General features: G+C 53.1%; 1 protein-coding gene and 1 long non-coding RNA gene across 6 annotated transcripts in view; one reads left to right on the top strand and one right to left on the bottom strand.

Annotated features, from left to right (window-relative positions):
* Positions 1–12095, bottom strand: part of HIVEP3 (HIVEP zinc finger 3) — a 535336-nt gene that overhangs the window by 222192 nt on the left and 301049 nt on the right. The gene's annotated exons all lie outside the window — the stretch shown is intronic.
* Positions 8929–12095, top strand: part of LOC140709256 (uncharacterized) — a 52560-nt gene continuing 49393 nt past the window's right edge. For both annotated transcript variants that reach the window (XR_012089691.1, XR_012089690.1), the window contains exon 1: positions 8929–9183. This is a non-coding gene — a long non-coding RNA (uncharacterized lncRNA). The remainder of the gene's footprint in view (positions 9184–12095) is intronic.

Here is a 12095-nt window from a genome sequence, read left to right as displayed (position 1 = left end):
GTGTTGAAAGGTGCGAGGTGCTGGAGCCGGGAAGAGGTGTGCTCTTGCTCTCAACGTGAAGTGTCATGTGAGTTTCTAGTTCCTTCTCCTCCACTACCACTCCGGACCCTCACACCAGCCCAGGGAGGGAGACAGGAAGGGACGCAGAAGGGCAGGGCAGGAAACACTGTGCCTGTTTTCCAGATGGGGACACGAAGGCCAAGAGAGGGAAAGTGAGTCGGCCAAGGTCCTCCAGCCAGTCGGGGTTGAGCATGTTTAACCTTAGGAAATGTGACTGCAGAGCAAGGGGCTTTCATCTTCCCATGGGAATTCACCTGCTTTCCAACAGGGGCCCTCAAGAGACTAGGCAGGCTCCTCCTGCAAAGGATTCCCCTTTGTCCATTTGAGAGGCCTCACCCCAGGCTCTAGGAGCCGACATGATTCAGCTCAAGGAAGACTCAGTATGAAGTCTTCCTTCATACTTCCTCCCTCCTGGAAGGGAGCACCAGGAACCTGGGCCTCTGCCCCTCACCTGTGGCCTTGAACAGGTCACTTCTCCTCTCAAGCCTTGGTGTCCTCCCCTCTAGGGCTGAGGGGGTGAGGGGTAGATGAGCTGATCCTTCAGTTTGCTGCTCTCCTCGACCTGGAAGTGCTAGGCCTGCACAACCCTGCATCCCTGGCCCCAGTGCTCCTAGCCCCGCCCTGCTCCAGATGCCCAGTGCCTGAAGAGCCAGCTCCCCATCAGCCCTCAGTCCTTGGGCAGAGCTGGGCCTGGCAATGCTGGGGGAGACCCTGGAGGGGGACATCATGGGGCCACCAGGAGCATGCTACAAATGCAGCAACTAATGCACCAGGGGCGCCAGGGTGCAATCCATCTAAGCAGTTCTTTCATGCTCTTTGCATGTTAATAATGCATGGGCAGCCGGCGCGGGGGCCATCACAGGCCCGAGGTCAGGTGGCATTAGGAGGCCTCTAATGGTCCTGATTATCTGGGGAAGGCTCCCAGTGGGATGTGGGCAGCATGGGCAGGAAGCCAGGATTCCGGGCACTTAGACCCCACAGGTGGGAGGCTGGGGGGTGGGGCAAGAGGACAGCTTCCATAGGCCAGGGCCCTATGAGGGGATCTAATGGGGCTAGCTGAGGCTTCCTGCAGGGGGTGAGTTCGTTTGTGAAGAGGAGCAAGGACACAACTCCCACAGCCAGATCACAAAGAAAACGGGAAGTCAGAAACCCAGGGCTGAGTGAAATCTGTCAAAATCTCTCCTCTTTGGCCGCTCTGACCAGCGGCTCTGCAGCAAGTGCCTCTAGGGACAAGGAAGTCACTACCTCCTAGAGTGACACATGCCCATTCTTTGAACAAGTGTGACTGCTGGGAAACAGGTGTACTGTGTACAGCTGTCAAGAACGCCAATGCCACTGAGTGTTGGGGGCATGGGTAAGTTGGAAAAAGGGGCTGTTGTGAGAGACAGAGATGCTGGGTTCTAATACTGAGGATTCTCCTTGTCCTCAGGCAGCTCCGGAGCCATCAACCTGGCCAGTCTTCACAGCCTACCCCAGTGGCAGACCCCCTGAATCCACCCCAGGGCCCCAGTAAGCCCCCGTGAACCTGTGAACTTTGCATCTCTGTGCTCAACACTCAGGGCGAGCAGTCCAGAAAAACCAACCCAAGCACAGTAGGTGCTGGGGGTAGTCAGGCTTCAAGATGCCTCCAAATGGTTCTCATCTCTGAGTATTCACACTGAAGGCAACTGACCTATGTAACTAACAGGATGTCATAGGAATGACAGGCATGACTTCCATGGCTAGCTCATAAAGAGATTGTGGCTTCTACCTTGCTCTCTCTTGGACCCCAATTGCTGGGGGAAGCCATCTGCCATGTCATGAGGACACTCAAACAGCCTATGGAGATGCCCACTTGGGGAAGAATGGAGGTCCCCTACCAACAGTCAGCTTTGACATGCCAAGCCTGTGAGGGAGCCAACCGGAAAGGGGGTCTTCCAGCCCCAGTCAGGCCTTCCGATGACTACAGCCCTGGCCAACTCCCTGACTGCAACCTCATGACAGACCTTGAGCAAGAACTGCTCGGCTAAGCTGCTTCTGAATTTTGACCTACAGAAATGTCTAACGCTTTAAGAAGCAAAGTATGAGGTAATTTATCACATGCAATAGATAACAATAGATAACAATAGTAGCCTTGGCGTGGGGGGTGACAAAGGCCCTGCCAGAGTTGAGGACTACATGGCTTTGTACCCAAGCCACCCTCACCCCGGCTGGAGCCTCACGTCTCAGGATGCTCCTGCTGGGCTCTGTGCCTGGGCTGACCAACTTCCTTACACAGCTCTGCCTATTCCCCATCATATGGCACCTGGACCGTGACGCTCTACCCCCGAGGACCAGGCCTGCCTTCCCCCAACAGAACCCTAAGCACTTTGAGTTACAGTCTTTAGAGGCTCTCTTCTCTAGAGGGTCCTGCAGTGATCAGATGGGACTGGGGGTAGGTAGGAGGGTAGAGGACACCAGGTTTCAGCCCCCATGGGAGGCAGGAGCATCCCCAGCCTGCCTAGTCCCCAGGGTCTGGTTCACCCATGTCCCTAGGACTCAGTCCTGGGCCTGGTACACAGCAGGTACTCAATACATGTGCATAGAATAAATAAACCAGCAGACACAAAACTCCATCCTGCAAACACAAAGCAGTTCAGAGCACACTGGGAAATCACATGGAGGAAATGTTCTGGCCATGAATTTTCATGCTGGTCCCTGATAATCCAGGTCTTTTCTGTCATTGCCCCCAGGGACTGCTGGCATCTTCCCGGTTGTACTGGGCAACACTCCATATGGGGCTGTGCTAAGACAAAGTGACAGGGTGGAGGGGGTGGGGAAGATGATAGTACAAGCAGGGGCAGAGCCAAGGGATGGGATGTCCTTGGATTCTGAAATCCAAGTGCTGACAGCCGATGTCCAACTCTCAGGTACTAAGTGGTAATTACTGTGAAAAGCAGAGAGCTTGACAGTGGAGGATGTAGATTTCACCCAAGGCCTTACCTTGAACCCTCCCCCAGTCACATCACAGGCCACAGGAGTTGTGGGAAGGGCCCTTAGTGGCCATCCAGCCTCTCCCCATATCCAAGAGGAAACTGAGGCCCGGCCAGGAGCCAAGTCCCTCAAAGCTCACCTGAGAGTTGTGGTGGAGTTAGAACTGGAAGCCAGAGCTCCCATCTCCTATTCTGTCGCTCACCAAACATGGTCTGGCTCTTGGGGCCTTGCCCTGGGAAACAAGCCTGTGCTCTGAGAGCCCGCTGTGGCTGAGTGACTCTGGGGAATTGGTTCTGCAAAAGAAAGTGCCAGGCAGGAAAGTGGCAACCAAGGGACTCTGGAAAGAGGACAGGGATGTGGGGAAGGCTCTGGGACAGGCCTCCCTGGCTCTTCACTCTCTTTGTCCCCCTGCCACCTTCTCAGAAGCACTCTCAGCATCCCAGGCCCACCTCCAGCCCAGTCCTCCTCCAGGCTGTTCCTCGGCTCTCAAGGCCTCCGCTCCTCCAGGTGTCCCACTCCTCTCAACCTCCAGCCCCCACTCTGCAGCCCGGGCACAGAACTCACACTCCCCGCCCTCTCCCCCAGCACAAGCTCACAGTCCCCACTCCCTGGTCCATTCCCCTTCCTGCCTGGCTCCTGTGCAAGGTGCAATTCAGCTCTCACCCCCTCCTCACTCTATTCTCCATGTCCCCAAATCTGCTGCAGTTCCCACCTCACCCCTCCTGCCCTCTCCAGCCAGTGAGCAGAGGCTGCACCCACCAGGCCTGGGGTGGGCTCTCTGAGGCTCATGTGCACTGCAGCTATCTCTGCTGCATTGAGTGGATGGTGCCTTTGGCTTCAGAGCCCCCTGCATCTGAATTGAGTCGTCGCCACCTATTCTAATTGTGTTGCCTTGGCCAGCTAGTAAACCTCTCTTTTCATCTGAAAAACGGAGCGGACACCTCCTGCACAGGTGAAATTAAAGAACCAGCTGGCACACACATGGCCCAGCATCTGGCCCAGGGAAGGCGAGAGATAGACATGCATTCAGTGACTAGACTAACTAGGCAAATGTTTCCAGCCACCGCCTCCCATGCCCAGGGTCCAGGCCGGTGTTGAACATAGTCAATGGCCACTAAGCATTTCACTGACTGATTCCTTCTTGCTGCTGAAAGGTGCTCAGCCAAGGAGGATGGGCCACTGGGTGATTTAGAAAGGCCCTTCGGGCTGCCATGGTGGAGGGCAGTCTGGGAAGGAGGGGGCAGAAGCCCAAAGACCAGAGAGGAGGTGGCTGCAGCTCTGTAAAGGAGTGGAGGGCTGGACAGGTGAACTGGGCAGGAGGAAGTCCAGCCAGAGACTCAGGAGCAGGACCCACAGCAGCCAGCCCCAGGGCAGGAAGGCAGTTGAGGGTGGGGACAGAATAGAGGAAAATAGCCACCGACGTGGGTGGCTGCTTGATGCCACTGGGTAAGACGTGATCTAAAGAGGAAAGGCAGGTTCAGGGCTGTGGTCTGCAGCAGTGAAAATGATGAAATGAGGAATTGGGTTTTTGGAGTGTTAAGAGGGTGCCTACAGGGTGTTCAGGGTGTTGTCTGTGGGGTATAACGTTTGTGACATCAAACACCCTTTTTCAGTGCCAAGACAGTGCCCCACCAACATGCTCCAGCAACAGCAAATCATTTGCCAGGACCATGACTTTTTTCAAGTAATTTATGTGCTTCAACACATTTGTCTTCAACAAGCCTTTGCAGAAGGCACTATAATTGTCATCTCCATTTCACAGATAAGAAACCTGAGGCTCAGAGAGGTGGAATCATCTTGCCCAACAAATTATCAACAAAGCAAAAATTAGAGTCAGTTGCAAATAATTTCTATTGAGTGCCTGTGGTTTGGGAGATCTCTTCCTACATAAGGGCATGTAGAACCGTGTCTAGCACACAGCATGCATAGTAACACTCACTCTGATGGTGACGATGGTGAAGAAGATGATGACGATGAAGATGACGACAGGGATAAGGATGCACTTCTCACATCTGATTGAATCCATTCGACAATGCTAGGAGGAGGAGGTGAGTCCCCCTTGACTACGGGGAGAATGAGCCACAACAGTGTGGGAGTTTGTGGCAGTATGAGGGCTGAGCTCAGGACACAGAGGTCAGTGTCACCCACAGCTCATTCACTGCTCTAAAATAGAACCATATAGGCCCTGCTCACTCTCTTCCCCCAAATTAGCAACTTCCTACCACTCTGCCTTTCTCCCCTATGGCTGGCATGCTGGAGCTATGTCTCCAGCCTGGAGATTTGGGACTTAGGCATTGCCGGGGAATTAAACCCTGCTCTCCTCCTCCGCCAGCACAGGCAAACTCCATGACAGGCGGATGGAGGATGTCTGCCTGCTCCCTGGCCACCCACGTGCTATCTAAATTCACCGCCAGACAAAGCCGCCTCTCGATCTTGGCGCCTCCCTCCCTCCCTGCCATTCATGCGCTGAGAGATTGCATTTCCAGTAAGTGGAGGCTGGAGAGAGAAGCAAGCAAGCAGGAGGGTGGGGGTGCTGGAGGAAGAAGGAAGAGGAGAGAAAAAGGCAAGAACACTGAATCAGGCCCAAGACTTAGCCCCACCATCAAAGTGACAACTCACTAAAAAAATGATTTGTGGGTGTGCGGGGGAGACACCACCTCTGAAGAGCCACCTTTTCCATGCTCGATGAGGCGGCATCTGCAGCCAGTGCCTGCCCAGGGTGTCTGGGAGTCGATGGTTATCACAACAGCCCTTCACGCTCCCACTTAGGAAGTAATCTCGAGAGTTCCAACATTCTGATCCCTTCCTACTTTTAGAAGCAAGGAGTGCCCGGGCTTTATGCCTCCATGGCATTTGTTCTGGGGGAAATGAACAACATCCAATATCCAGTTTCCAGTTGCATTGCCCGTGGTGTTCAGATCTCTCCCTCCTGCAGAGCCTTGGCAGGTGCATTCTCTGTCCATAAGAAAACAGGCCAAGCTCCCTTGACAACCTAGGGATGCTTAGCTCCCCATGGAAGGGGTTGAGAGGCCAAGAAGGGTGGGTCCTGGGGCCCTGGCAAAGCTTCCTGGCTTTGGGAGAAGGGAGGTAGGGCCACTGCTCCCCCAATTCCTTCTCCCACAGAAAACAGGCTCCCCAGGTAACCTAAGCAGGGGTCTTGAGAAAAGTAGCCATCCTGGGTCCTGGCTTTCTTGTCTGTTAACTGAGAGGTCTGCATCACATGCCACCCTTCCATGCCCCAGATCCACGGTGAGCACTCACTGTGGGCAGACGCAGGCCAAGGAACCAGGGAATGCATTTCTGGCTTCCCTCCACAAACTTGCACTGCCTTCAGACCCTGTATTGGATGCCCAGGGGGGTTAAGGCACACAGATGATCATGTGTGTACTGGGCGGCTCAGAGTCCCAAGGAAGAAACAGATCGAGAGCAGAGGCCCCATTATGACCGCGGCAGCATGGTGGCCTGTCAGAGGGATGTGGCCTAAAGGAAGTGTTGAAGGACCAGGAGAAGTTCTGGCTCTTTCTTTACCCAGAGAAGCTCAAATGGTTGGCCAGGGCACTATGTTCACTCCAGGGCTGACTCTTCAGGCTCCAGCCACCACCCACCCTTTCTTAGACCCTGGCGCCTACTACTGCCGCCCCACCTCCAGGCACCAGCCACAAATAATGTTCGAGACCTTCTCCGCCCTTTCCTTTATCTGCTGAGAAACATGGCTCCCCTCGTTCCCAGCCCACCAGTGGGAGTGCCCACTCATGAACATAGACTTTTGGATCTGACTGACTGGGGTTTGAAGACCAGCTGAGCCACTTACAAGCTACGTGGGCTCAGAAAAGTTGCTTAATGTATCTCAGCCTGGTTTCCTCATCTGCAAAATGGGATGAACAGTACTACTGGCAGGGTTGTCTGGGGGACTGATTAAGATACTTTGTGTGCAAGCAGGCACTTGACCGATACTCTTGCCATTCCCACTGCCCGCGGTGCCTCCAACCCCCTGCAGTCCCATTTTTTTGTGGCTGGCTGTGGTCATCCTTCATAACTGAGACGAGACCTCCATCTCTGCCATGAAGGGTCCCTCACTCTCCAAGACTGGAGGTTCAAACCATCTGCATCTCCAAAGGGCTGAGTATACCCGTCACTGGGTTTAGTGTCCTGGGCTACCATGGCCCATTGAATCATCTGTTGTCCCACCAGCTGCTAACACCTGAAAAAGAGTTATTTGCAGTAACTCATTTGCTCCTTAGCATCCTCAGTTTACAGATGAAGGAATAAAGGCTCAGAGAAGAGAAAGGACTTGCCAAGGTCACGTGGTTAATTAAACAGAAGGTGGGGCGGGGAACTCAGTCTAGCATTTTTGTGTAAGAAATGTGTTTTAATAAGGGTCATCAACCCAAGGCCTTGGTGACGATGAGGACCTCAGGCTCACGACAAAACTGGGCAGGGAGACATATTTGGAAAGGGAGATTTTAAAGTGGAAATGGCTTACAGATATTTGTGAGGCTCTGAGGCCCTAAAATATAGCAGCTGTCACTTAACCTGTTCTGGCACATCCCACATGCCAGGCCCTGTGCTGGGGCCTTTCCTGCACCTGTTCTGTTCTGTGTCACTGAAATCCTGAAGAAGGATATGGATCCATGCCATGTCTATAGAGGACCATGAAGCTCAGCCATGTGATCTGTCCAAGGCCAGAGCTGGTGACGCTGAAACTCAAATTCAGCATTGGCCACCTCTGGGAGGGCAGGGTCCTCTTCCATCCTGTTCTGGCCAGCCCTGTGCTGCCAGTGGGAGGCACCCCCCATGTGGAGAAGGCCTGCCCCAGGCCTTGGCCTCTAGGAAGGATGAGTGGGAAGCAGCGTCCCCGGAGACATACAGACACGCTGCTGGGGCTCACAAACTCTGGCCAAGCCCTCGGACTACGCAGAAATCACAGGCACTGTCACTGAACCAGTCCTCAGAAATCAGTAAAGCCCTGGGTTTCTCAATCAGGGTGGCAGCCTCAGCATGGAGTCATGGGATAGTGGGGCATCTTCTCAGACCATCAATTCTACTTGGAGATGTAGGGAAGAAAACAACTTAAAAATTCCTGAAGTAACTTTTGATATATGCTATAGCATAAGAATGTTTAAAACTCAAAGAAATTCATTGACTCTTCTCCGTGGAAAAGCTTAAGAAGTTTTGAGCTAATCCAACCCTCCCACAAAGCAGAAAGATACTAGAGTCCGAGGCGTCAGGTGACTTGCTCAGGTTCCCACAGTCCATCAGCTCACAGGACCTGGACTCAGGCTTGGAAACCAGTGGCTTTGTGGTCAGGAAGCCCTGGATTCCAGTCCAAGTTCTGCTGCTGTGTAACTGTGCTGCTTTGGCTTGATCAATTCCTTTCTCAGCTTCTTCATCAGTAAAATGGGGCAGCCGTCTTGGCAGAATGTTGAATGAACGCTATAGGGATTCCTGGGCCCACCATAAATGCCCACCTCCCTGTCTGCCTCTCCCTACAAACAGGGTAAAGAAACTGTGGAGAGAAAACTCCCACATCAGCACTCAGATCCCCAAGAGGGTAGATTCTAAAATCTTTTCTCCATTGGTAGTGAACCATGGCACCATCAGACCACAACATTTCACGTAGTTTCTGAAATACATCATCCATATGAAGCTATTATGCTTGGAATCATCTCACAGTCACCGGAAGGCTGAATTCCCTCGGCCACCCACTGCTTCTTGCGGAGGAAACAGAAATGTCTGAAAATAGAACGTGAATCGATGCCCGCGACTTGCTGCCGCAAAGTGTGGCAATGCCCAAGGAGCCTCTGCCGCCTCTACCCTTGCACAGCCCCAGACAGCGGGGGTTTCCGGGCAGCCTGGAGTAGGATTTCGACATCTCGAGCCGGAGGTCACGTGCACAGAGCAGCCGGTGGCAAACGGGGAACTCCAGGAAGCCAGGCTGTTTCAGAGAAGTACTTGGAGCTGGGGGGCATTTAGGCAGGAGTCGAGTGAGGTCAGAGGGTAGGTGGCAGCTGTAGGCCTAACTTGCCAGAGAGGGAGGCCCAGTCTCAGTGGGTCACTCCTTCCAGGAGCAGAGGAACAGCATGACAGCCCAGTGGCAGCCGAGTGACCGCCCACCAAGCACTGGGCACTCGCAGCTCTCTTTGCAGATGGGAAAACCGAAGCTCAGGAAGGGTGAGTAATGTGTCCCCAGGAGTTACCCAGCTCAGCAGACAAAAAGTTGGGGTTGCCCCCACCCCCTCTGCCTCTCTTGGAAGGAAGTCTTGGCTTCCTTAGGCTCTCCTTCCACTCCACCCACTGTACCCACCCACCTAACATCTACCAAGCACGTCTCAACCCCAGACTCCCAGTATCATTTTGTCTGCTTGCAGATAACCCTGTAAGACAGGCAGGGTAATCATGCCCACTTCACAGATGAGAAAAACTGAGGCTCTCAGAGACCGTGTGACTTGTCTAAGGCAAAGGCTCAAGTCTAGACTGTCTGGCCTACCTCCCCAGTGTGCTTCAGAAGAGAGCACTAGGAACAGTACAGTGGCCATGACATTCCTACATGACAGTATTTCAGCATTTCCAAAGTGTTTTCACTGCCACCATAGCACCCAGCCATGAACAGCCCTTTCCTACCCACAACCACGGCATAACCAGGAAGTTGTCTATTCCCGTTTTAGAGATGAGAAAATGGGATGAGAGAGTTGAAGTAACTTGCCTAAAGTCACACAGCTAAGAAGTGGCCGATCCAGGACTCAAACCTAAGTCCTCCAGTTCTCCCCATACTCAACCTACCCATCCACATTGCTGGCCAGTGGACGGGATGAAGATGTGGGCACCGGCACTGGTGTGGCCACCACCTCCCCGGCTACCACCATTGCTCTGGGTCCTAAGGCCCTGCACCCCTTTTCTCTGATGACCACTCAGCCTCCAGGGCCATTCTGAAAGCAGCTTATTGCAAGACGTGCTGGAGGCTGGGCAGCCAGAGAGTGGATGAGTTCACGTAGGTGGGACAGGACACCCCTGGCTTCTCTGCCTCTCTGCCATTGCCTATACAAGTACAGGTGCACCTTGCAAACCTGGTGTGATTGGGAGAGGAGGGAACAGACATTGGGAAGCCCAAAGGTTCTGGAATGGCACTGCCTGCTTTTCTCTCCAGTGCTGTCAGGGCAAGCCCATGACAGCAGTTTTGGGTGCAAAGAGTGGGGAAGAAGGTTAAAAACTGCCATTTTCAGAGAGGCTGGGTCTGGGGCATGTGTCCTTTATATTTATTCTACGAATGTTTAATAACCACCCACCACTGCACAGGCCCTGGCTAGGAGCTCTCACACTTCCTCCTTCACTCATCCTGACAACCAACATGTGGGGAGCCCCCACTCTGTGCCCACCACCGTGGCAGACAGGCAAGCAAAACGGGGGCAGGACCACTGCACAAGGAGTCTGCAGTCATGGCTACTAGCCCTGGCTCTGCCATTCATCCACAGATGTGTGGCCCAGGCAACAACTGCCCTCAGTGGGCAGAAGCATGGCTGGGGAGGACAGCCAGGCCTATATAAGGCAGGGAGGAACAGGGACAGCTGACAGGGGGTGGGGGTTCAGTCTCCTGTGACTGGCCAGAGGCTAGTGCTTTTCTGTCCTCTCATCAGACTTACCCAGAGAGGGTAGGGCAGGAAGAGAACGATTTCCTGGATTTCTACCATGTGCCAGCCCTGGCAAAGCATTTTCACATGTGGTATCTTGTCTAATTTCTATAACAACAAAGTGAGGCCAAAACAGGCTCAGAGAAGAGAAATGACTTGCCCCAGATCACACAGCTAGAGCAGGGAGGAACTGCGATAGGAACACAGATCCATTTGCTTTCAAATAAAGAGGGGAAGCTGTTCCTTCCTTTTTCTTCTCCTGGGTCCCCTAGCACCTTTGTCTTCCTCCTCCGCTTAGCTACAATGTGTTAGCACTGGAGGAGCAATGGAACCAGGAGGCAGGTGTGGAGGAACCCATCTGCTCCCTGCCCTTGCATTCTCCTAGCAGGGCCCAGGTCCCAAGCTGTCTTTCCACAGTGTGAGGTGCTCTCCTGCAGAGTCCTGACCCGTCCCCACTCTTCCACCCACTCTGTCTCAGTGACTAATGGGCCCTGCCACTGACTAAGCTGCCCTCGCAGGGTGCACAGTGGAAACAAACCCAGGTTCCTTACTCTTTAATCCTCACCCCCATCCTTGGCCTGGGGTCTCTAGCCAGGCCCTGTGTTACACAGAGAGGTAGCCCGTGATACAGATGGGTCATGCTGAACCTGCGGCCACCTGGATCTGCTGCCTAAAGAAGTGCTACCCTATCCATCTGATTTCCCATGGGGTTTTGGGATGAGAAGGGGTGGTGGAAATGAACAGCCTGAATTTTCATTTCTGGCTCAACCACTGATTGTGTGACCTTGTGTCCATTGCTTCACCTATCTGAGTAGCCTAACCATCCCGATTTGTCAAACACAGGGCTGTTTTGAAGACTAGATGCCATCCTCTCTGTAGGATGCCAGACACATAGTAGGTACTCAGCAAATCTGAGCTTTTCCCTTCAACTGTCTAAGATAGACTGAGGGCTGAAGGCCAGGACATTTGTTTACATTGGTTGTCCAATGAAATGAAATGCTTTCCTATTCCTGACTTGATTTGTGGCAAGATAATGCTGTTTAGAATTGATTTTGACTTGTAGTTTAGCCCTGAATTCTATACCATTGTGAATTGGACCCTGAATATATCCAGCCTCTGCAGCCAGAAGTTCCATGTGGGGCTGCTACCAAATCTTATCCACCCATCCATCTGTCCATCCATCCATCCACCCATCCACCTGTCCATCCATCTATCCATCCATCTTTTCTTCCACTCTTCCATCTGTCTGTCCAACCTTCTATCCATCCATCTGTCCATTACTCCATCCATCCATCCATTCATTCATTCATCCACTCATCCACTCAATGATTGAATCCCCAGCATATGCCAGCCACAGCAAGGGCTCCGAACAAAAAAGAGCTTCAACAGCTTCCGTGTACTCCACTGTGGTTGACTCAGACACACACCACAGGCAGCTAATAATTACTTTTCCATTGG

This window comes from Chlorocebus sabaeus, chromosome 20, assembly GCF_047675955.1.
Source record: "Chlorocebus sabaeus isolate Y175 chromosome 20, mChlSab1.0.hap1, whole genome shotgun sequence".
NCBI lineage: Eukaryota > Metazoa > Chordata > Mammalia > Primates > Cercopithecidae > Chlorocebus > Chlorocebus sabaeus.
Note: the sequence above shows the minus strand (reverse complement) of the source record. Positions and strands in the feature narration are given on the sequence as shown.